Raw genomic sequence first — 27,031 nt, forward strand, 5'->3', positions numbered from 1 at the left:
TGGTAGAACGGTCATTCTTGTATCCTCAGGACACAATAGAACACTTGGCTCATAGTAGGTGCCGAATATATATTTATTGAAAAGTGCCTCATTGAATGAATGAATGAATGAATAAAGAATCAGACAAATACCAGGAAGGATCTTAGTAGCAAAAAGCTGTCCACTCTTTCACCCCAATTGATTGCTGCCAGCATCCAGTCTGATGGGGGCGGGGTGGGAATACAAAAGCTGGCACGGATGCCAGGCCGTGCTGAAAAAAATCCCCCAGAGCATATAAACTGAGGCTTAGAAGGAGGGTGAGGGGGATGTATTTTCTCAAGTGCTGCAAAGTTCCTTGACCTCCGCACAACATCTGGCCAAATAAGCATTTAGTTTTTCAGACAAACTAAGACAAACCAGCCAACATCCAAAGTGGCCACTGGCCAACAGGCACTTGGGTTCAACGCTGATTTTGTTGAAACAGCTGAATGCTCACCACGGAGCTCCAGCCCTTCTGCCCTGCCCCTCTTCTCTCCCGTCTCTGGCTGAGGACTGAGCAGCCCAGGCCGGGACTCTTAATCCTCCTGAACACGAGGGAGGTTGCGCTCCTGACCAGGCGCCAAGGCACCCCAGCGCCCTGAGAGGCGGCCCCTGGGTGGGTCTGAAACATTCAGAAATGCTGCCATCTTGTGGCACCTTCAGGCCAGAGCAAGATGCTCTCGGGCCAGCTTCAACAACCAGCTCCTGGAAGGCACCTCAAAGTTCACGTTTCCATCTTGACCTTCCTCCCCCTGCTCCGGGGTGGTGACCAAGTCGTGTTTGCCTATCATTTGGGGATTTGGAGTTTTGCCTTCGGAAATGAGCACAACCAGAATGCACTTTAGAACTCCTAGGAGCTTTTTCAAATTCTTTTCTTAGGAGCGGACACTACCCCTAGAGTTGGTAAGGAGAGACCCCCGTGTGTCCCGCTTTCCCCTGGGCTCGGCTCAGAGTTCAGGTCATGGAGGGTGGCTGTGTCTGAAGCAGCTTCATCTACCAGAGCTGCTTTATGACTCTGTCCAGGATCCTCGTCCATGGTGGGCATGGGTACTTAGGCTCAGCTTCTGAAAGCTGGTTGGAGTTTCCACAGAAAGATTCAGCCTGAATCTGAAAGGTCTTGTTGATCAGCGACCCTGGCAAGAGCCCCCGCGGACTCCAGGTGGAAAAGCTTCTTGCTGATTCCAAGAGGATGCTGTTGAGACAGCGGATCCCACCCCCAACCTTCTGGCCTCCTGAAAGGGAGAAGCACAGCCTTGACTGGGTGCTTTGAGGCTGATTCCTAGAAGATGTTACTCCAAACAAGGGTCACATAGATTGTGCACGTTTGCATCACAAAAAGCATGAAGCAGCTTGTGCCTCCAACTTGCTCTGGGTGGATTATCCGCTTCAGGGCCAGCCTTGGGCAAAGCTGTCAAGGGGAAAATAATGATCTTTGCCACCTCCCCACTCTCCTGGAAGTTTTCAGATCTGTCGAGAGCAAGCCTCTGAGGGAAGGGGGTGGGACACAGGACAGATAAATTTTGATGGAAAGGAGTTCTGGGTGCAAGGTCAAGAATGCTCCCCAAGACGAGTGGGGAGTGGTAATAGAGGCTGCTGAGCGCTGAGTTGAGGGGTTAGCATCAAAGGGCAGTAAGGGGCTGTGAAATTGACAGCAGAGTCCTTTCTGCAGAGCTAAGTTGAAACAGGCAAGTGCATACTAAATCGCTTCAGTCATGTCAGACTCTGCGACGCTATGGGCTATAGCCCACCAGGCTTCTCTGTCTGTGGGATTCCCCAGGCCAGAATACTGGAGTGGGTAGCCACTTCCTCCTCCAGGGGATCTTCCCGACCCAGGGACTGAACCTGCGTCCCTTATATCTTCTGCTTTGCAGGTGGGTTCTTTTCCACTAGTGCCACCTGGTAAGCCTTCAACTGGCATGTTCAGTTCAGTTCAGTCGCTCAGTCGTGTCCAACTCTTTGTGACCCCATGAACTGCACACCAGGCCTCCCTGTCCATCACCGACTCCCGGAGTTCACTCAAACTCACATCCATCGAGTTGGTGATGCCATCCAGCCATCTCATCCTCTGTCGTCCCCTTCTCCTCCTGCCCCCAATCCCTCCCAGCATCAGAGTCTTTTCCAATGAGTCAGCACTTCGCATCAGGTGGCCAAAGTACTGGAGTTTCAGCTTTAGCATCATTCCTTCCAAAGAACACCCAGGGCTGATCTCCTTCAGAATGGACTGGTTGGATCTCCTTGCAGTCCAAGGGACTCTCAAGAGTCTTCTCCAACACCACAGTTCAAAAGCATCAATTCTTCGGCGCTCAGCTTTCTTCACAGTCCAACTCTCACATCCATACATGACCACTGGGAAAACTGGCATGTAGGGCCTGGCTAAAAAGCTACAGGCCACTTCCTGAGTGCAAGGGGATGTGGAATTTGTCTTGCAGAAAGGTGGGTGGGAAGGGGGCTTGCTGGTGCTTGCTGGCTGCTCAGAAACAGGGCAGAGGCACACATTTGTATGTTATAGTTTAGCTGACTTCCCTCTCCCTGTGTGCTGGTCAGGCCTGGACTGTTTTGGATAGTAAAAAGTGACTCTGTCCCCATTTTACTGATGAAAGCATCGAGGCTCATGGAGAGTTCAGTGGTGTGGCCAAACGTTAGGGCAGTAAGAGGCATCTTTGGAGGCAGGCTGTATTCATCTTTTGTGATGCTATAAAAGTACCACTAACTTGGTGACTGAAAACAACACAAATTTAGTATTTTACAAGGGTCAGACATGGGTTTCACTGGGCTCAAATCGAGGTGTCAGCAGGACTTCCTTCCTCCTGGTCGGTCAAGGGTAAAATCCACTTCTTAGCCCATTCCAGCTTCCAGAGGCCACTGCCTGCCTTGGCTCATGGTCCCCTCCTCCACCTTCAAAGGCAGCAGCATTAAATCTTGCTGACCCTTCTGTCGGGCGCACCTCTCTCTGTCCACTGCCAGGAAAGGGTCTTCAGTTTTAAGGACTAGGGGCACCCACCCAGATAATCTAGGCTAACCTCCCCATCTCAAGGTCCTCCACCTTAATCCCATCGGCAGTGTCTCCTTTGCCCTGTCGGGTAAGGTGTTCACAGGCTTGGGGGGATGAGGGTGTGGACATCCTCAGGGGCCATTATTCTGCCCACCGCAGGGTGATCTCCATTCTCTGGTGGCTCATTCATAGCGCTGGGTCAGACACCAGGCTGTGCATCCCCTCTTTCCCTCCACCCACTTCCTGCCTCCCATTAAACATGGAGAGTGACTTCACCTCGGGCTACATCTGCTTCCAAACTGCTTGCACAGTTCTCACCCAAACCCACCATTTGATTCAGAAATTACATGCAGGACTAATTGTTGCTTGAGGCTACTTGTGAAGTGGGGATAGTTTATAACAAAAAACCCCAGCACAAGGCTTCGAGGTATGACATGAACTGTTTGGGGAGGGGACAGAAAACACACACACACACACACACACACAAACACACACACACAGACACACACTATTTGAACCCAATCCTGCACCTCTCTCCCAGAACCCACGAAAGCTTGGTGAGGGGACAATGAAGACACATCTTTAAAATATTTTTCTAAATCCAATGATAAAATGGAAGCAAAAGGCAAAACAAAGAAAGCTATTGACTTGGTCTGGAACATGATTATTTTTTCACTTATCAAGCAAGTTTGAAAAAAAAAATCAGCCAGAACAAAGAAGTGAGGAAGAAGCTGACCAACTTGTTTAAAGATATGTTGGCTTTGAAAAAAAGGACTTTTTAAATTAGAAATGTTTGCTGTTGATTTTCCAAATGATCCATCCAGGGTTAATCCCCAATTGAATGTGGCCCAGTGCCTATCTGGTTTACCTTAGTTGCCAGGTAAAGTTAAAGCTCGAATACAAATATCTTTCCTGAAAAGAATTCTTTACCTCTCCTTGTGTATGACTTGTAATCTTCCTAATTTTATTTGTAAGTGTTTTGTGTCTACCTTTATATGTTCTTCTTTCACTAGCAGCCACTTGACAGAGTTTGGTCCAGTTCAAGTCGTGTATAATATACAACGAAAGGGGAGTCTCAGCTGGAGTTTGAACTGCTTTCCTCCAAAGATGTAAGCATGTGGGAACCAGTCCCAGGGATCTGAGGACTCCCTAGCAGGAATCTATCCATCTGAAAGATAGGGACCCTCCTGGGAAAGGACTCATCCTAGAGGGTGGGAGAACCGACAGTACTGGAAAAGATGGGGATTGGTACTCCAAGTGCTGGTTGTCACTCAGGTTAACCTCCAACTCACTCATCAAAGTGGACCTGGGTCCTCAGAGAAGCCTGTGACAGAGGAAGTGAGTGGAAGCTCAGCAGCACACGATGGTAAATGGACAGAGGCTGCTGTGCCCTTGCCTGACCCCAGCCCTGCAGGTGCCATGGAGACCAGAGGAAGGTGGATGAAACTGCAAAATGAGAGGGAAGACATGTGGAATCAACCTCTAAGCAGAAAGAAGATGATGGGTCTCCAGGTTGAAGAGCAGGAACCTCCAAAATAAAACAGGGTCAGCTTCCTGGATGTGGGAGAGCCTTTAAGGTTTGCCCTTTTCTCTTTTTCACATGGTCCCAGGCAGACCACAGGTCTTTATCTCCTCTGGGAGGTACAGCAGTGCCCACCAGCAGCTGCTGGAGGAAGCAGGTCAGCATCAAGGCAGACTCCAGACTAGCCAGGGTGGTCTGCCATCCTACTCAGCGGAGGCTCAGCTCCAGCTGAAAATACAGTCTTAGTCCTCTGCCCCTGCCCTGTTCTGTGTTCCTCCTTCTCCTGGGAGCTCTCTGCTAAGACATCTCTTGAAAAAAATCGCTGTTTCAGGCTCTGCTTCTAGAAAACTTGACTTAAGACAGTATGGTAAATGGAAATGGATAAATAAAGTGGCAAAAATTTGCCTTAGTATAATAGTAACTGTGCATGCTTGCATGCCAAGTCACTTCAGTCCTGTCTGACTCTTTGTGACTCTATGGACTGTAGCCCGCCAGGCTCCTCTATCCATGGGATTCTCCAGGCAAGAATACTGGAGTGGGTTGCCATGCCCGCCTCCAGGGGATCTTCCTGACCCAAGGATCGAACCTGAGTCTCTTATGTCTCTTGCACAGGCCGGTAGGTTCTTTACCACTAGCGCCACCTGGGAAACCCAATAGTAACTGTAAATAGGTTAAATTCACTGATTAAAAAAAACAACAATGATTCCAGATTGGATCAAAAGTAAAAACCAAAAACATAAATAAATAAGAAACAAGGTCCAGAAATACACACAATTAGTAAACTCACATTAATAGATGTTTGTAGAATAATGTATTTAATACAGAATATACATCATTTTTTGAGTTCACATAGAACATGCACAAAAACTTAGCTATTGACTTAGCCATTAAAGAAACCTCAATAAATGCTAAAGAATTAGCATCAGACAATGTTTTCTTGTTGTCAGGAAAAGAAGAAACCAATACCAAACTATTAGCTTTAAAAATTACATTCACTGTGTAACTAAAAAGTGTACTATTTAATTACTCTTGGGTTGAAGAGAAAATTGTGAGGGAAGTTCTTAAGTACTTAAAGCCAAATGCAAACACTGTATACCATAATTTGTGCAACAGATGAAAGAAGGAACATATGGCTTTAAATACATTTGTCCAGGAAAAAAAAAAAGCAAACCTGAAAACAAATCATCTAAGCTTTGAGATCTAAACTTTCATATGTTTTCAACAGCAAAACAGAAACTTCAAAAAGGCATGATGGAAAGAAATAATAAAAATAGGCTAGAAATTAATAAAACAGAGAACAGAAAAGCATTGACAAGACTAACAAGACCAGAAGTTAGCATTTTGAAAAGATTAATGAGATGAGACAAACATCTGGTAAAACTGATTTTTTAACTGAAATTTTGGTTGAGAGAATTGTAAATTTACATACAATCATAAGAAATAATATAGAGAAATTTCATGTACTTTTCCCCCCAAAGGTAACATTTTACAAAACCACAGTGCAAGGCACAACCAGGTTATTGACAATAATACAGTATACTGATTTTATTTAGAATTTTACAGTTTTACTTACTCATATTTGTATGTATGCATGTGTGTGTTCTTCAGATCAGATCAGATCAGTCGCTCAGTCGTGTCTGACTCTTTGCGACCCCACGAGTCGCAGCATGCCAGGCCTCCCTGTCCATCACCAACTCCCGGAGTTCACTCAGACTCACGTCCATCGAGTCAGTGATGCCATCCAGCCATCTCATCCTCTGTCGTCCCCTTCTCCTCCTGCCCCCAATCCCTCCCAGCATCAGAGTCTTTTCCAATGAGTCAACTCTTCGCATGAGGTGGCCAAAGTACTGGAGTTTCAGCTTCAGCATCATTCCTTCCAAAGAAATCCCAGGGCTGAGCTCCTTCAGAATGGACTGGTTGGATCTCCTTGCAGTCCAAGGGACTCTCAAGAGTCTTCTCCAACACCACAGTTCAAAAGCATCAATTCTTCGGCGCTCAGCCTTCTTCACAGTCCAATTCTCACATCCATACATGACCACAGGAAAAACCATAGCCTTTACTAGGCGGACCTTTGTTGGCAAAGTAATGTCTCTGCTTTTGAATATGCTATCTAGGTTGGTCATAACTTTCCTTCCAAGGAGTAAGTGTCTTTTAATTTCATGGCTGCAGTCACCATCTGCAGTGATTTTGGAGCCCCCAAAAATAAAGTCTGACACTGTTTCCACTGTTTCCCCATCTATTTCCCATGAAGTGGTGGGACCGGATGCCATGATCTTCATTTTCTGAATGTTGAGCTTTAAGCCAACTTTTTCACTCTCCACTTTCACTTTCATCAAGAGGCTTTTTAGTTCCTCTTCACTTTCTGCCATAAGGGTGGTGTCATCTGCATATCTGAGGTTATTGATATTTCTCCCGGCAATCTTGATTCCAGCTTCTGCTTCTTCCAGCCCAGCGTTTCTCATGAGATACCTATGCTGCTGCTGCTGCTAAGTTGCTTCAGTCGTGTCCGACTCTGTGAGACCCCATAGACGACAGCCTACCAGGCTCCTTCGTCCCTGGGATTCTCCAGGCAAGAGTACCGGAGTGGGTTGCCTTTTCCTTCTCCAATGCATGAAAGTGAAAGGTGAAAGTGAAGTCGCTCAGTCGTGTCCGACTCTTAGCGACCCCATGGGCTGCAGCCCACCAGGCTCCTCCATCCATGGGATTTTCCAGGCAAGAGTACTGGAGTGGGGTGCCATTGCCTTCTCTGGAGATACCTATAGATGCAGTGAAAAATCAGAGGATAACAATAAAATATATGAGAACAGCTATATGCCAAAAGACTGGAAAACTGAGTAAAATGGATAAATTGTCAGGAAAAAAAAAAAGCCAAAACTAGGATAAGACAAATAGAAATATTGAATAGAAATAGCTCATAAAGGAATACAGTTGATTCTTGAACAACATGGGTTCAAACAGTGCAAGTCCACAAATTGGTGGATTATTTTCACTAAATGTGTACTGTAGTACTACATCACTGACCCACGGTTATGTACATGGATGGAACCACAATATGGATGACCAACTGTAAAGTTATTTGTGGATTTTTGACTCCACAAAGGGTTGGCACCCCTAAACCTTATGTTGCTCAAGTATCAACCATAGACATGGTGATCAACTATGTTTCCACTGTAAACTGCAATATCAATTTTAGAAGAAAGTTCTATTAAATCATCAAAGTAAGGGATAATCCTACCTCACACAAGGTGTTTCAGAAATCAGGAGGGACAGGTATCTAACACATTTTATGAGAGGAGTATGCTAGAAAAATATCACAATTAGAGCCAAATTCAATAACATAGTTAAAAATAAATAATGACAAAGTATAGCTTAACTCCAGACAATAGAGTAATGAAATTCACCATATTTCATGTACTAAAGAAAGATTACATGGTTATCTCAGTATATTCAGAATATGATTTTCATAAGGTTCAGCATCTAATTATGATTTTTTTAACTCAGAGGAAAGGTACTTTAAAAAAGCTTTCCTTAAATTGATAAATGCTCAATACATACACAGGAGCAAAATCTAAACTCAATGAAAAAAATTCAGGTAAGTTTCCTTAGATTCATAAGATTGTTAATGAGATAAATATATGCTCTATGCTTTTAAACAATATACTATAGGATGTTCTGTCTAATACAACAACAAGAAAATTAGACAGAACGTGGAAATTGAAATTTTTTAAAAAATTATACTTATTTGTAAATGATCATTTTCACAGTGAATCCAACAGAATCAATAGAGGAAAAAAAAAAAAACTCTTAAGACTCATAAGCGCCTGGCAAGATTGCTAGATACAAGAGTATTTATATACCTCAATGAAAAAAATTTATCTCTGACTTCTGCTTGAAAGTCGCTCAGTTGTGTCTGACTCCTTGCGACTCTGGGTAGCCTTTCCCGTCTCCAAGGGGATCTTCCTAACCTAGGGATTGAACCCAGCTCTCCAGCATTGCAGGCAGATTCTTTACCAGCTGAGCCACAAGGGAAGCCCAAGAATACTGAGTGGGTAGCCTATCCCTTCTCTAGCAGATCCTCCCAACCCAGGAATCAAAATGGGTCTCCTGCACTGCAGGTCAGGGAAGCCCCTGACTTCTGTGTATGGTCCACGTATGTTGAAGGCCTGGGACAGGACTTACCATCCTTCCGTAAATAACTAGAAAATAGGTTAAAATATATGAAACAGCTGTTTTCAGGTATTGAACAACAGGCAACACAGGACTGTGAACTTTCAAAAAAGGCAAACAAATGAGGCAAATCTTTCAATCCCTGACCTGCCTGGAAGAATATTCTGGAATACAGGCCAAAGAGGGCACTTCTCAAGTTGACCTGAGTGACAGCCGGCACTTGGAGTACCAACCCCCATCTTGAGGGCACTTCCTCAAGCAGCTCATGGCTGCCTCACTGAGCTGGGAAGAAAGAGGTCAGAGTTTGATGTGGCTGAGGAGACTGGAACTTGTGGCCAGAGAACCAGAGAGGAAGGAGGTCAGAGAAAGAACTCCAATGCATAAAAAGGAATGAAATAATGCCATTCGCAGTGACATGGATGGGCCTAGAAATTGTCATACAGAATGAAGTAAATCAGAAAGAGAAAGATAAATAATCATATATCATCACTTCTATGTGGAATCTAAAAGTAATGGTACGGATGAATTTATTTGCAAAGAGAAACAAGAGTCACAAATGTAGAAAACAAACCTGGTTAAGGGGGGAAGGGGGTGGAATGAATTGAGAGACTGAGACTGACATGTATCCCTATTAAAATAGATAACTAATGAGAACCTACTGTATGTGTGTGCTGAGTGGCTCAGTCATGCCCGACTCTTGCTCCTCTGTCCATGGGATTCTCCAGGCAAGAATACTGGAATGGGTTGCTGTTCCCTTCTCGAGGGGATCTTCCCAACCCAGGGATTGAACCTGGGTCTCCTGCATTGCAGGCAGATTCTTTACTGTTTGAGCCACCAGGGAAGCTCTTAAATCAGTTTTTAAAATAAATTAGTAATTAAAAACTTTCCCACAAGAAAAATCCTGGCTCAGATGTCTTTACTGGTAAAGTCTATCAAACATTTAAGGAAGAAACAACATCAATCTTAATTCTTTTTATTTCAGAAAATAGACCAAGAGGGAACACTTCATAACTCATAAAGTTGGCATTACCTGAATATCAGAACAAGACAAAAAAGTAAAAGAAATTAAAAGAAAAAAGTTACAGAGTTAATAGTTTTCATAAAATACCTGCAAAAATCATTAACAAGGTTTAGTAAATCTAAACCAATAATGTATACAATGGAGAATACATTGTGTCCAAGCAGGGTTTATCTCAGAGATGCAAAAAAAAGAAAAAAGAAAAAACCAACAAACACAATTCACCTTATTGGTCGAATAGAGGAGAAACCTTAGACGGTCATCTTAGTAGATACAGAAAAGACATTTGATAAAATTCAATATCCATCTAAGATAATAACTCTCAACTAATTAGGAATAAGGAAGAACTTTCTCAAACTGACAAAATTATCTGTAAGAAATACCTAGAGCTAACATCATACTTTAGGGTGAAAAGCAAAACTTCTTTCTCAAGGTTGGAAACAAGCAAAGATGTCTGTTCTCACCGTGTCTGTTCAGTATTGAACTGGTGGTCCCAGGCAGTGCAATAATATAGGGAAGAAACTTTTAAATCGAAGGGATGAAGATTGGAAAAGAAGAAGTGAAATGATCTTTATTGAGAGAATTTATCTGATTGTCTATGCAGAAAATTCCAAGAGTCTACAAACATGAAACTAGAACTAATATACTAATTTAACAGTATTTCATGATACAAGGTCAATAGACAAAAATTAATTTATTTCCATGTACAACTAAAGAAAAATCAGGAAGTAAAATTCTTAAAAAGCCAATTCTAACCTATAGAGATAGAAAGAGAATCAGTGGTTGCCTTGGGTGACTAGAGAGTATAAGGATTGATTACAAAGGAGCAAGAGGAGACTTTGTCAGGTGACAGAAATGTTCTATATTTTGATTGTGAAGGGGATTACATCAGTGTACACACTAGTTAAAACTCATTAAAGCCTATAGTCAAAGTGGGTATGTCTTATTGTCTGTAAATTTTTGTGCAAGTAAAGTTGAGGATTTAAAAAGTTAAAATAAAAAAATCATTGGGGTTCCATTATATCAGAGATAATCTACTAGAAAAATGTAATAGAACGCATGTCACGATTCATAACAGTCTACTATCACCCTCTATTACCAGGAGTAGCTAGAGATCCACCTAAAAATACTCAAGATCTTTACAGAGAAAACAATTTAAATAAAATAATACTGAATAGAGACAAAGAACATATTTATACATAGAGCAACTTAAATGTTAGTCCTCTCCACATCAATTCCTAAAATTCTATTCAATAAAATGTTACCTTTTTTTTTTGACCTTTATAAATCTTCTGAAATTAAGACAAATAAAGCTATACAAATAGCTAAGATAATTTTGAAAAATAAAAAGAAAGAAAGAAAATTTTGCTCTTTTAGATATCAAGACATTCCATGAAGACATGGTACTATAGATTATGGGGTATTCGTGTAAGAACAGACAAACGGATGAATAGAATAAAGAAGAAAACTCAGAAAGAGACTGATGATATATGATAAACAGGCACAAGGATTCAGTAGAGGAAAAAAAGTGAATTATTTAATAGATTCTGTTGGGGTAACTGGCTCACTGGATGAACATAAATAAAGTTGGACTCTAATTCAAACCACATTCAAAAATAAACTCAAAAAAGACCTCCATGTGAAAGGAAAATGCTGTGTATTCAATAGAAGAATATATAAAAGAATATCTTTTTGACCTTAGGGTGGTAACGCTTTCTTCAATAAGACAGCAAAAGCATAAACCACATGGCAAAAATCGGTGAACTTGACTACATCAAAATTTAAAATATCTGTTCAAACACGGCCACTGGAGCCATAATTAACTGATGGGTGACAGACCGGGAAGAAATCATGAATACTGTCTAAAACTAACAAAGGAATAGACTCCAGAATACGACACTGGAAACTCACAAGAGAAAGACAGAAAATATAATGGGGTGATATGGGCCGCTCTTAGAAGGTAAAGTTAAATGGCCAATAAATTTATGGAGAACTCTTCAACCTCATCAGTAATAAGACAGATGCAAATTAAAAAGCAGTGAGATGCCAGCTGGCAACAATTAGAAAAGTCAGAAGAAAAGACAAAACCTTAGTGAGGATAAGGGGAAACAGGAACCTTCCAATCAGCTCAATTCTCTACAAATACAAGGACCATAATATCTGCAATGGGGCTTCCCTGGTGGCTCAGTGGTAAAGAATCTGCCTGATAATTCAGGAGACGCAGCTTTAATCCCTGGGTTGGGAAGATTCCCTGGATAGAAGAAAATGGCAACCCACTCCAGTGTTCTTGCATGGGAAATCCACGGACAGAGGAGCTTGGTGTGCTGCAGTCTATGGGGTCACAAAGAGTCGGACACGACTGAGCGACTAAGTAACAATATCTCCAGGGGGTTCTAGGTTGCTAGCGAGGTGCTTGGACAGGGAATGGCACGCAGCCATTTCAAGTTATGCAAGGTGAGCTGTCAGTGAGCTACCAGGGGTGGCTTGGGTGAACATCAACAGAAGAAACCAGGGTGCCGTTCAGGCTCCGACACTTGTCCAGACCAGATGGGAAAATTCAGGAGAGAGCTAGAGAATACAGCATCTTTCTACTCAGAAATGTACAAGATAGGGTGGGAGAAATAGAGGTCAGTTACAGGAGACTGCAACATTAATACCCGCCCCAGCCTCTCATTCTTCCGAGGAGGGAAGGAAGATAGCAGATACGAGTGAGGTCTTTGGGTCTGGCTCCTCTGGTGCTTTGAACATTCTCTGGGACCCTGTGTGGGGACTCTCCCTGCCTCAGAATCCTTATCCACACGGTGGGAGGGCACCCTGCCCCCGCCTACATCACAGGCCAGGTTACATAAATACGAAGGCCTGTAATTTCAAAACGCAAGTGGTGGGCTGAACCACTAGGAAGAGTGTGCTGAGCTGCTTTGAGGTTTGACCTATTTCTTTTTCACCAGGAGCTTTTTTGGAAGCTCTCTTTGTTAAGGTTTTTCCTTCCTTCTTCCTTTCTTCCCTCTGACTTTGACGTCAGCACAGAAGCGAGCGTGGGCAGAAATTGGGCGTTCAAGGACACTGAGGGCAAGGAGTCCATTCCTGACCCCTCCTCCCCCCAGGCCCCGGTCTCTGCAAGAGTCCCCTTAAGTCCCAGGATGAGGGACAACGTTCTTCATCCTCTGTTCCCTGGAGATCCCACTTTCTGGCCCCTCTGTTCAGCAGCTCAGGACTGCATTCCCAAGGTTAGTCTAGCACCATCTAGGCTCAAGGCTTAGCACACTTCTATCACTCCCATCCGCTGTTGTTCAGTCACTAAGTCGTGTCTGACTCTTGGCAACCCCACGGACTGCAGCACGTCAAGCCTTCCTGTCCTTCACCATCTCCTGGAGTTTGCTCAATCTCATGTCCACTGAGTCGGTGATGCCATCCAATCATCTCCTCCTCTCTTGCCCCCTTCTCCTCCTATCTTCAATCTTTCCTAGCATCAGGGTCTTTTCCAATGAGTCAGCTCTTTGCATCAGGTGGCCAAAGTATTGGAAGCAACCCCTAACCCACCAAAAAAAGAAATCTGGGTCTAAAAATTGTGCTTCCAACAGAACATTCAGGAGGCAGGATAGACTTGTCTATGGGATGAGGCTTGGCCGCCAGCTTCACATCTGAAATTTTCCTTACCTGGCCAACATTGAGAGCTTCCTGGTGGCTCGGATGGTAAAGAATCTGCCTGCAACACGGAAAACCCAGGTTTGATCCCTGGATGAGGAAGACTCCCTGGAGAAGGGAATGGCAACCCACTCCAGCATTCTTGCCTGGAGAATTCCATGGACAGAGGAGCCTGGCAGGCTATACTCCAAGGGGTCGAAAAGAGTCGGACACGACCGAGCGACTAACACACACGGGCTGACACTGGTCTGTGTATTTGCCATTAGCACTAAAATCAAGTAAGTAAAACTTGAACCAGCCAGGAGTATCCTATTAAGCTTTATTGGTCATTTATGCCTCAGTGTGAATCATATACTCAGAGCCTTTCCCGAGGTAGAGTGTGAAAACATTCCAGAAGCCAGACACATAAGACAGAGACCTCCAGTGGGGAAGAGGACATAGGCAGGACAGACGAAGGTGCCACAGATAAACTGATGCACTCCCCCAGCTCTGGTTGTGACTAGCTTGCCAAGGCCTACCCAAGCTCCTGCCCCATCCCACCCTGCCCTTAGGATGCTGGCCTGTGTCCTGGTCCCCTCTCTTCCCAGACTGGTACCAGCTGTCAGACCCACTAGCATCTCCTGACCCTGCCTCTGGCTCACTCCTCTTTCACCTTCTCTCTCTACAGATCTCTCCATCCCTCATCATTTTTTTTTCACTAATTTTTCACCTTCTCGTTTGTGTCTTGCACTTTCTCTCACATTATATCTTATTTATTTTCCTTTTTGCCTTGCTTTTCACCTTCTCTCTTTTACTTTCATTCTTATATTTCCCTTTCATTTTCTCTAATTCCTTTTGCACTGTAGTGCTCAGCCTGCCCTTGCAGAGCATGGTGTCTCCTTCCAAGGCCCTGAGTCCTTTTTTTTTCCTTTAAGTCATATTACATATTGATGGATTGATTGATTTGGCTGTGCCAGGTCCTGGTTGTGGCACATGGGAGCTTCTATCTTCATTGCAGGGTGAGGGATCTTCAGTTGCAGCATGTGGGATCTAGTTGCCTGACTAGGTATCCATCCTGGGCCCACTGCATTGGGAGTGTGGAGTCATGGTCACTGGACCAGTAGAGAAGTCTCCCTTTTTTGATAGACTTCACTAGAACAGAAATTTTTGTTCGTGTACACGCCATACATCTGATGAGAATCCACACCTTTTTTCCTTTTTTCTCTCTCCTTTCTTTATTCCTTTCCCCACGTCCACTCTTTCCCGGTCTCTCATCTGTGCCTGCCCCCTCCTCTTTCTTCCTCTCTCCTCCCTTTCTCTCCTTCTCTTCCCCCATCCTCTTCCTTTCAGCTGCGTGAACATCTCAATTGTACCATGTCGGCAGATCCTTGCCGGTCTGATATTTTATACTAGGTGCATCTGCTTTAACTATTCCACTTAAAAATTAAACCCATCTGCCCCAAACTGAAAACAGCCTCTCCCCCACCAGGGACAATAAATATTGATGACTCGAGGCCTGATTGGCTTTAAGATGTTTGATGACAACTGGTATCAGTTACAGAACTTACATCATTTAATAAAAAAATGAAAAGCCCTAGCAGGGATGCTGCATGTCAACAGACATTATTAAATGTCAAAAGAAATACATTTCCTTCAAGAACCTGAAATCTAAACAATGTGAGGGTGCATTGTTGGGTGGGGGATGTGCAGTTAGGAAATATTGTTTCTTTTTGTGTCCACCCTAATTCGTGCCAGTTGATTTTTTTCTAGAATTCTACTGCAGCCACCACTACAAAGCGTTTCACAAGAAATCCCCCTCTCATTCATGATTTGGAAAGCTAAGTCCATTTGAAGACTCTCTCCTCTGAGATGCTCCAGAGAAAACTGAATATACTGAAGGGCACCAGAGCTGGAAGCTGAGGATGAAGTGAGAACACTTGTGTCTCTCTGTATTTTTATTGTCAGTACAAAATAAGGACTGGCCAGCTCTCAAGTTGAAAACACATAAACCAAGGCCTGGTATGTATGCCTACTGTGCTTCTATTTATACCCTGATAAGTTAAATGTAAATAGCGTTATTAAAGAGTTGACTGCCGACATTTCTATTTGGGGTGCATTCAGTCAGTAGAAAAACAGAAGGGTGGAAACATTTACTGCTATTTTAAATGTCTTTATATGCTTTATGGAGCTGGATTCTGGCTACCTGAGATACTTCCGGAGACTCGTTTGGGTATATTTAGAAAGATCATAAATTCTTGTGGTCTTGAGGGTGGTTTGGTGAATTAAGTCCTTGTAGGCTTTTGTAATTGAAAAGGTTAACACGGCTCCTTCAGATTCCTACCTGACCTCCCTTTCACCTCTGGGAGCTTATGCTATGGGAGAATCAGACTCCCTTTTAATCACCACAGTTGTTGTGGTCTTCCAAAGAAGGTTCTGGAAGAAGAGAACAGAACTGCCATGGGACATGGGACTGCAAGGGTTTATGCCACTCGATCACACATTTGTAAAACAGGATTATTATTCACCTCCATCTGACAGGGTCATCCTGTTTGTGGAAGTGATTTGAAAAAGATAAAGGGATGAGACCGATCTCTTTTGAAGATCACTAGACTTTGGTAGGCTGCAGACCATGGGATCACTAATAGTAGGACACGACTGAGCAACTTCACTTTCACTTTTCACTTTCTTGCATTGGAGAAGGAAATGGCAACCCACTCTAGTGTTCTTGCCTGGAGAATCCCAGAGATACGGGAGCCTGGTGGGCTGCCGTCTATGGGGTCGCACAGAGTCGGACACGATTGAAGCGACTTAGCAGCAGCAACAGCAGACTTTGGACGCTGAATAGTTGGGGAAGTCATGTGCCCTCTCACAGCCTCAGTTTTATCACCTGTGAAATGGATATGCTGATACCTACCTCTTAGGCCTTTAGTGAAAATCAGACACAATATGTGTGAAACTGCCGAGTAAATAATGAAGTACTTTCGTTTATAATTATTTTGCAAAACTGACGGTGCCTAAGATGGGCTGCTGGGAGCTGAGGATGGACATATTAATAGAAGTTGTCTGAGGAGCAGTTTTGACCTTGAGGTCAAAGGTCAGAGCTGCTGACCTTTCGCCTCAGCAGCTCTGGCTTTGGAACCTGTACCCTCCTCCTTCACTGACCTTCCCCTACCCCCACCCTCCCCTGGTTGTGGGAGGAAGTGTCAAGGAAAGATAGGAAAGAGCAACTGGGTCTAAATTGTCCAAGCTAAGGAGGGAGGGCTGCACTCAATATGCCAGCAAATTTGAAAAACTTAAAGTGGCCACAGGACTGTAAAAGGTCCATTTTCATTCCAATCCCAAAGAAAAACAATGCCAAAGAATGCTCAAACTACTGCACAATTTTACTCATCTCACACACTAGTAAAGTAATGCTCAAAATTCTCCAAGCCAGGCTTCAGCGATACATGAACCGTGAACTTCCAGATGTTCAAGCTGGTTTTAGAAAAGGCAGAGGAATCAGAGATCAAATTGCCAACATTCTCTGGATTGTTGAAAAAGCAAGAGAGTTCCAGAAAAAACATCTATTTCTGCTTTATTGACTATGCCAAAGCCTTTGACTGTGTGGATCACAATAAACTGTGGAAAATTCTGAAAGAGATGGGAATACCACAGCACCTGACCTGCCTTTTGAGAAACCTGTATGCAGGTCAGAAAGCAATGGTTAGAACTAGACATGGAACAACAGACTGGTTCCAAATAGGAAAAGGAGTACGTCAAGGCTGTATATTGTCACCCTGCTTATTTAACTTCTATGCAGAGTACATCATGAGAAATGCTGTGCTGGAAGAAGCACAAGCTGGAATCAAGATCGTCAGGAGAAATATCAGTAACCTCAGATATGCAGATGACACCACCCTTATGGCAGAAAGTGAAGAAGAACTAAAAAGCCTCTTGATGAAAGTGAAAGAGGAGAGTGAAAAAGTTGGATTAAAGCTCAACATTCAGAAAACGAAGATCATGGCATCTGGTCCCATCACTTCGTGGCAAATAGATGGGGAAACAGTGGAAACAGTGGCTGACTTTATTTTTGGTGGCTCCAAAATCACTGCAGATGGTGACTGCAGCCATGAAATTAAAAGACGCTTATTCCTTGGAAGGAATGTTATGACCAACCTAGACAGCATATTAAAAAGCAGAGACATTACTTTGTCAACAAAAGTCTGTCTAGTCAAGGCTATGGTTTTTCCAGTAGTCACATATGGATGTGAGAGTTGGACTGTGAAGAAAGCTAAGTGCCGAAGAATTGATGCTTTTGAACTGTGGTATTGGAGAAGACTCTTGAGAGTCCCTTGGACTGGAAGGAGATCCAACCAGTCCATCCTAAAGGAGATCAGTCCTGGTTGTTCATTGGAAGGACTGATGCTGAAGCTGAAACTCCAATACTTGGGCCACCTGATGTGAAGAGCTGACTCATTTGAGAAGACACTGATGCTGAGAAAGATTGAGGGCAGGAGGAGAAGGGGATGACAGAGGATGAGATGGTTGGATGGCATCCAACTCAATGGACATGAGTTTGGATAAACTCCGGGAGTTGGTGATGGACAGGGAGGCCTGGCATGCTGTGGTTCATGGGGTTGCAAAGAGTCGGACACAGCTGAGCGACTGAACTGAAGGAGGGTGGGGACTGGGGCCTCTGGTGAGTGGGTGGTTAGCTTTTACTGGCTGAGTCATCCAAAGCCAATGGACAGAAGAGAATGGGACCAAAAGGAGAAAATGATACTGAGTCTGGATAAAACAGGGATATGGAGGCTGGAACGAGTTGCAAGACCTTGGATGAGAATGGCAAGCAAAACACAAGGTATGTCATATTTTTACAGACATTGCCATTGTACTCACATTTACAAGATGTGCTCTGTCTGCTTTTTGTGCAGGTAAGGATAGAGTGCTTTGAAGGTCCCACGTCTAGGTTCAGAAAGGCTTTCTGCCATCCAGCCCATCACCCGTGTGATCTGAGATGGGAGGTGGGGGCGGACACTGACAGGACTGTCTGAGAAATGACTTTCTTGTGATTTGTTCAGCTATTCCTTGCCTCAGCCAAACCAGAAAAACCACTGAGCCTGAGGTATTTGGCCTGGGTTATGGTGTTCTGGATCCTCTAAGGGCAAATGACTATAAAATGAAAATGGTTCCCTTAAAAGTTCACTTAGTACTTGGAGTGTGTGTGTGTGTGTGTGTGTGTGTGTGTGTGTGTGTGTGTGTGTGTATGTGTGTGTGTGTAGGGAAGTGTGTCCAACAAGGCTCTCACTTTTTCCAAATGAACTTCCCCAACCTAATTAAGAGCAAGTGCAAACAGATGGGAAGGGTGAATTTCATAACAGAAACGGGCTCTTCACGACTGACCGCCAGCAAATTAAAAAAAAAAAAAGTGACTCTCTCCCTACTCTGCTCTCTTTGGAAGTTGTCCCTTTAAATGAGGTAGACAAGCTGGAGTTGTTTTCCTCCAAGGAATTTAAGAAAATCAACATGTTTTCCTTTCCCGGTTGCATCTGTGGTTCAATTGCTTAAAATATTTCACTCCTTAAAGTAACCTCGGTTTGTTACGGTGGTGGATTTGTTTTTTTATCCCCCACCCCCACTTTTTTTTTTTTTTTTTTGCTTTGTTTTGTTTTAAGGTGGAGAAGACCAGCTCCAGGAAAAGAAAAGAAAAAAAAAAAGACAACTTCTAGTTGTCAGAATCGGAATGCATATCAGTTATGCTGGGAGACAATGAAAACATCAAAAAGCACATACAAGCCATAAAAAATTCAGGTCCTCTGAAGCAATGTGGGACACGCTTGGTTGCGCGCCTCATTTGCATGTCAGTACCCACAATGCTCTGCGAGCTCCCAGATCTTTCCGAGCAGCCCCAGTGTCTGAGCTCTAGGGAACAAAGTGAAAGGTTCGTGTGTGCTGGTAGGTGAGAGAGGTACTTTGGTGTCTGCGGGGGAAACGCCAGGCGGGTGCGGGGCTGTGGCAATGAGCTGCCAGCCCTTTAGGGCTTAATCATAGGCTAGAGACCCCGTACCTCGCCTTTCTGTGGTTTTGGGTTTTGTTTCTGTTGTTTGTTGTATTTTTGCTTTTTGCCTTCTTCTTCTTCCCTTTCCCCAGATGTGCGGCAGTGGTGAAGGCGTACAGGGCAGGAAGAGGAGGACGTCAACCTTTAGAAGTCCTGGCTGGCTGGGTTGTTACAGCACTTGCCTGGAATTAGAGATTTTTGTGCAGAGTCTGTTTTCTGACTTGAGTCCTTGCCCTAAGATGCATTGGCTGTTTTTTTTTTTTTTTTTTTTTACATTCGGGTTCTTGTGGACAGTCCTTGCTTGGTCGATGCAAAAGACAGTGGGGCCACTGTGACCTGCGGGGGGGGACAGGGGTTTCCCCTCTGCCCTGCCAACAGGGGACCCTCTGACCTCACTCTTTCCACTTACTCCTGGTGCTCTTCCCTTCAAACTTTGCTCCCCAAGCAATCTACCAGAGCCATTGTCTGGATATTCCAAGTTCCAGGGGGTGGCTTGGGAATACAGGCTTCAAACTAAAAGCTGGACGAGGAGGAGGAAATAGTTTGGCTCCTGTCTAGCACCCCCACCCCCACCCCCAGCCTCCTGGGCGGTCTTGGGTGCCATCACTTAGCATCTTTCATTTCTCCCTTCCTTCTCCAAGCTGTCCGGTCCCCAGGAGCTACAGAGGATCGTGACTCTCATTCCACCTGTGATTTTAAAATGGCCAAGCATTCCGGGACATGACAAAATACATAAAAAAATAAAAGTAAAGCTCAATCTTTGAGGCTTCTACCTGGAAGGTTTTTGTCTGGGTTTCTACTTTGATTTTGTAGCTTTGCTTTTCTCAGTGCTGCAAAGGAGTTCTTAGGCTAGATTAATTTAGCAGTGGGACGATCTGGGCAGAAGAGCCAACGTGGATACATGTGGGCTGTCAACCCAGCCCCCAAAACCCCCGCGCTTCAGAGATGAGATAAAAGTCAGCCCCCACCCAGAATTCAGAAGCCGGCTGCCCTGCAAGCCAGATCCAGCCGACAGATTTGTTTTCTTCAGTCTGTACACAGTGTTGTAAAGTGCGTTGAATCAGTTGCCAAGCATTTGAAAATCAGGATCTTTTATAGCATCTCTTAAAACATCTGAAGATCTGGCCACTCTCGGCCTATATTTCTTCACAGCAACCACCGGGCAGGGCTGCATAGACAGCGCCCCCTGGGAGACACTCTCTTCTCCTGCAGGGCCTGTGGTCTGGTTCACCACAGGGCCCTCCAGCCCTTTGGTCTTAAGCCACCCACTCCACTGACATATGTTCCTGTCTGAATTTTGCAGACTCTTGCCTGCTAGGTCCCAGCCAGAATCCCTGAGTTTTTCTGCTTTATTACCAATAGCCCTGGCATAGGGATGACCCAGCCCTCAGCTTGGACAGTTTCTCACACTGGGAATAAAGGGGAGACGGGACCAAGGGCCTCATCTCACAAACCCTCCCAGCTTTTCCATTCCCAGCCCCCCAGATGTGCTCTCCTTTCACAAATGTGCTTTTCACCTGCACAGTCCCAGGAATCCTCTCTGGCCTCCTGAGCCGCCTCTTGCTATGCATATTTTCCTTCATTTCTGATGCCTGAAGTAGTCTTGGGTGAGGGGTGGGTTGCAAGGTTAGGATTTTTAAAAATTCCTTCTCTGATTTGTTGTGTCTAATTTGGGCTGCAAATGGTTTTTGGTGTCAACGACTAACCACTGTTTGGTCTGCACAGCCATCTCTGTTGAACTTGGATGACGGCAAAAGCCCAGTTTCCCCAAATAAAGTCTAAATACATTTACACATTTATTCCCACATGCGTCTTTATGTTTCTGCCTGTCTCACCACACCTCAGACACGCCATGGATGGGAGCGTCCTGGGAAGAAAATGGGCAGGTAATTTGACCCTTTACTGTAAACTTCACAAAAGGAAAAAAAAAAAAAAATGCAATGGAGAGGGAGAAAGAAAGATGCTTCAGAGCAAGGATGTTAGAATGAGAGCTTAGACTGCAGTGGGGTTGTTTCCTTATGACCTCAGGGACAAAAAATATCCCTAGAGAGAAGAATGGGAAATAAAGAAGAGAGTTGAGAAAAATAAGGGAGGCGGTCACTTTAAAAAATTAGCTAATCCCCCCCAAAAAATCTAATTGAGATTCTTCACCAATATTATAACCTTGGTTGGTTTGGTTTAGTCGCTAAGTCGTGTCTGACTCTTTCAACCCCATGGACTGTAGCCTGCCAGGCTCCTCTGTCTATGGAATTCTCCCGGCAAGAATACTGAAGTGGGTTGCCATTTCCTTCTCCAGGGGATCTTCCCAACCCAGGGATCAAACCTGGGTTTCCTGCACTGCAGGCAGATTCTTTACCAACTGAGCTATGAAGGAAGCCCCATTATAACCTTAATTACATTTAATGTTTTCAGTGTTCAAAAAACGAAGATCATGGCATGAAGTGATCCCATCACTTAATGACAAATAGATGGGGGAAAAGTGGAAACAGTGACAGACTTTATTTTCTTGGGCTCCAAAATCACTGCGGATGGTGATTGCAGCCATGAAATTAAAAGACCCTTGCTCCTTGAAAGAAAAGTTGTGACAAACCTAGACAGTGTATTAAAAAGCAGAGACATCACTTTGCTGATAAAGGTCCATCTAGTCAGACTATGGTTTTTCCAGTAGTCATGTACACCTATGAGAGTTGGACTATAAAGAAGGCTGAGTGCGGAAGAATTGAAGGTTTCAAATTGTGGTACTGGAAAAGATTCTTGAGAGTCCCTTGGACAGCAAGGAGATCAAGCCAGTTAATCCTAAAGGAAATCAACCCTGAATATTCACTGAAAGGTCTGATGCTGAAACTCCAATACTTTGGCCACCTGATGTGAAGAGCCAACTCATTGGAAAAGACCCTGATGCTAGGAAAGATTGAGGGCATGAGAAGAAGGGGTCAACAGAGGATGAGATAGTTGGATGGCATCACTGACTCAATGGACAAGAGTTTGAGCAAACTCCAGGAAATAGTGAAGGAGAGGGAAGCCTGGCGTGCTGCAGTTCATGGGGATCGCCAAGAGTCAGACACAACTGAGTGACTGAACAGCAATAGTGTTTAATGTTTACTAAGTTATGAGACATTTCTAACAACAGGTGATGCCAGGTTTTACTAACACTGATGATGACAGTTATTGTTGATTGAAAGTTCACTCTGTTCTAGGAACAGGGCTTTTGTACGTTGACTTCTTTAATCTTTGTAACAAGTCTGTAAGGTCAATGTGTTGTTCCCGTTTGACAGGTGAGAAAACTGACACTGTGTGATTAAGTAATTTGTCCACAGTCCCAGAGGTGGAAAGGAATGGAGTTGGTATGCAGACCACACTGCCCTCCAACATAATCTGGGCTTGGACAGCAAGAACTGATGCCCCCCTACCCACCCCCACTACCTTACCAGATGACCAGAGTAAGGATCTGAAAGAGGGCCTGCCTCAGTCATGATGGGCTTGGGAATTGGCACATTGGAGAGCCTGAGAAGGCTGGAGAGAAACAAATGCTGTATTTGCCCCAAAATTCCATTGCTAAAAATGACCCCCAGGGATATATCATGGGGGAGGGCGGGTGCTCACTGGCTCCCCTTCAATGAAACCCTTGATCTTCAGAGATGATCCTACTTTAGACCAGTTGATAGGATGGGGCTACTGCCTGGCAGATTTGATGGTTTCTTCACCCTGAATACATGTGATTGGGTGGAGGACGCAAAGGATATTCCTTGCCTGGTGGGGCTGGGGCCCAGCTGAACTGACAAGGCCATATCCGAAACAAAGTCAGGCTAGAGAGGCAGAGTTGTAATTGAGAGGAAGTCCCATCTTCCTCTGCACTGTATCTGAGGAGAATGGTGAGGATGAAATGGAGATCTGAGCCTCAGGGCACATGGTTGGAGAGAGACGAGCATCGTTAGTGAACCCTGAGTCGGAACAGGGCCACTCTTTATACAGTGACGGTCAGATGCAGGCAGTTGCTGAAACAAGCTGGGCTGGGCTGAAGGCTCAACCTTTATATAGCCCTGCCCCGGACGTTGGGTTCCTAAGGGGAAGGAGTTGGGCCAGAGACTGTGGGAGGAAGATATCAAAATGAACAAAGCAGGTTCTCTGCCTTCCAGCAGCTTACACAATTCCTTTCGTGCAAGGCAACTCTGACAATGACTCAAAGTTCAGTGGGCGAGAACAGCTAATTCTAATGGGGAAGTGGGGAACTGTGCTCCTAGCATCAGGGACCACGCATGCTTACCTTTCCGTTACCCCATGTGGACCATGGAGTTGGGCTGACAGTGGGCATTAAGTAAATGCCTCAGTCAATGATTGAATTTTTCTAGGGGCTCTTGAAAAAACTTGTGGAAAAGGTAGAAATTGAATGTATGTTGTATGTGTTAAAATTAGAATTCTTCCTAGAAACTGATAACTGAATTAATAGTTGTCATACATAACTATGGCTTCCCTGGCAGCTCAGATGGTAAACAATCTGCCTGCAATGCGGGAGAACTGGGTTTGATCCCTGGGTTGGGAAGATCCCCTGGAGAAGGGAATGGCATCCCACTCCAGTATTCTTGCCTGGAGAATCCCATGGACAGAGGAGCGTGACAGGCTACAGTCCACAGGGTTGCAAAGAGTCAGGCATGACTGAGTGATTAACACACTCAATAAATAATTAGATTTATTTTTCTGTCATGCAACATGAAGTGTAGAGCCTGCGAATCCCATGGGAGCTTCATGGTCATCAGGCAGCCAATTTCCTTCAGTCTTTCTACTCTTCCATCTTAAGATGATGAATTCCATTTCCAATTGCCTCATGGTATCAAGATGACTGCTGAAACTCCACTTTTTACATCCATATTCCAGGTAGAAAGAGAAAAAGGAAAAGGACAGCTTTCTCAGAAGACTCGTTTGACTTCCACTAACATTTCATTGACCATTTATAATTGCAAAGGAGATGAGGAAGCGTGTTCTTTAATCTGGGTACATTGCCAATCTGGGTAAAATCTTGTTTCTGATAGAAAGGAAGAAGGGGTGAATGATAGTGGGTAAACAAGAGCAGACTCTGTCTTGCAAGATTCAGCCTTCTTTATGGGGAAGGAAAGGAATTCACCAAGGTAACTTTTGTCTCACTCTGGCGCTGTGAGATGCACAGCTTTGAGACATTCTTTGTTGTGGCCTGATGATGTGGCGAGTACAACGTGTGGGTGCCCGGGGCACATAATTAGTTCCTTTGCTATTCAAATCCCACTGCCAAGGGCTTGGCTAATTGCATTGACTTCTCCTTCATTATTTTCAGTGGTTTAAAGTGCCTCTAAGAATGCTCAGCTTCTATTTCTTAATGAAGCTTCTGGTGAAAAATGGAATCTGACAGGTATGTGGACAGAAATGCTCTGCAGTGGCTGGCAGAGCCAGATGTGTTCACCAGGCAGGTAGATGGACAGATAGGCAGGTAAAGGCTTCTGTAAACACTGTTACCCAACAGCAAGCTGACCGCCTCTCACTGACTTACAACAGCCTCTTACAGCATGTTTAATGACAGAACACTTGAGTTTCTCACTTTTTTAAGGCTATGAAAATTATAGCTACTGTATAAGACAAGCGCCAAATTTCCACTTACGTGTTTGTTCAGCTTTCTTTGCTTATCCCCCAAACTCAAACCAAAGAGATGTTCTTGGTTTTCCCAAGATGGCAACCCAATAGCCAACCCTGTGTTCTCAGATAAGGAGGGCTCCCTTGACACAGAGAGTGTAATGAGGCTGGGATACATTCCAGTTTTCTTTAGCCCAGGGCTGGAGAAGCTGGATGGAGCTTTCTCAAGAGGAGCGGCAGGAATGTGAATGGAAACCCTTGAATTCTCCTGCCCATCATTAGCCTTGAAGGATTCCTGGAGGGGTGGGCCACCTCCCAGAGAAAGCTCAACTTCTATAGGCATTAGGCAGGGATTAGTCCTTGAAGGAGAGGCTGAGGTTATCCAAAACCCCACATCTCACCAATATTCCCATTCCCATGAAGAAAGACTCATAGAAAGGAAAGAATAAATTCTTCATATCATTCAAGATGGTAATTATGTACTAATTATATACCTTCCTTTCTAGTTTTACCCTAAATTTTATACAGAGAATATATCTGATATATATTTATACAGAGAATATATCTTTCTTGCTGTCTGTTCTAGTTCCCTGCCTGAAACATAAGTCCTGCTCAATGAGTATTAGTTTAATGACTGTAGAGATGTGTGCTAAGTCGCTTCAGTCGTGTCCAACTCTTTGTGAGTCTCTGGCCTGTAGTCTGCCAGGCTCCACTGTCCATGGAATTCTCCAGGCAAGAATGCTGGAGTGGGTTGCTATGCCCTTTTCCAGGGACATGCCCTCCTCCCAACCCAGGGATCACACCTGCATCTCCTGTGACTACTGCACTGAGGGAGATTCTTAACCAGTGAGTCACTGGGGAAGCCCCAGTTATAGAGCTGAAAGTGGAGAAAAAAGTGGCTTAGTTGTGTCTGACTCTTTGTGACCCCATGGACTATACAGCCCAAGGAATTCTCCAGGCCAGAATACTGGAGTGAGTAGCCTTTTCTTCTCCAGGGAATCTTCCCAACCCAAGGATCGAACTCAGGTCTCCCACATTGCAGGTGGATTCTTTACAAGCTGAGCCACAGGGAAGCCCAATTATAGAGATAATATTACCTAGTTCTTTCTGAAATAATGTCTGGTTTGGCTTCTTTCATCTCTCTCTCTCTCTTTTTTTTTTTTTTTGCCAGGCTTTTGACATATTTTCTCCCAGGCATTTTATTTGTGTGTTTTTTAGCGATTGAGATTATATTATGTATACAGTCAGCCCTCTGTATCTATTGGTTATGCATCTATGCATGATTCAACCAACTGCAAGTCTAAAATATATATATTTTCAATCCAGAAAGTTCCAAAAAGCAAAACTTGAATTTGCTGCATGCTGCCAACATTTACATAGCATTTATATTGTGGTTTATGACCACTTATATAGTATTTATATTAGGTGTTATAAGTAATCTAGGGATGATTTAAAGTATACAGGAAGATTTGTGTAAGTTGTATGCAAATGCCAGGGCATTTTATAAAAGGGACTTGAGCATCTGCAGATTTTTGTATCCATGGGGCATTCTGGAACTACATACACAATTATGTATAATATAATACATAGAATAGTGTTATTGTTGTTCAGTTGCTAAGATGTGTCCAACTCTTTGCAGCTCCAGTGTGATATAATATAATATACAATTGTGTGTGATGCTTTGTCAAGTAGTTTGCAGCATAAGCTTATATGCTTATGCTTTCCACCTGTAAAGAATCCACCTGCAATGCAGGAGACCCAGGTTCAATCTCTGGATCTGGAAGATCTCCTGGAGGAATAAATGGCAACCCATTCCAGTATTCTTGCCTGGGAAATTCCCTGGACAAAGGAACCTGGTGGGCTATGGTCCATGGGGTCGCAAAGAGTCCGAAACAACTAAAGCAACTTAGCGCGCACACACGTGTTTGTATGAGCTAAACTGCTATAAAAAAAAGAGACTTTCATATACAGACTTTAATATATATGTAAATATATTTTTAATATATTTACATATATATATATTTACACTTTAAAACAAGATTTATTCATCTCTCA

This window comes from Bos indicus, chromosome 26 (assembly GCF_029378745.1).
Source record: "Bos indicus isolate NIAB-ARS_2022 breed Sahiwal x Tharparkar chromosome 26, NIAB-ARS_B.indTharparkar_mat_pri_1.0, whole genome shotgun sequence".
NCBI lineage: Eukaryota > Metazoa > Chordata > Mammalia > Artiodactyla > Bovidae > Bos > Bos indicus.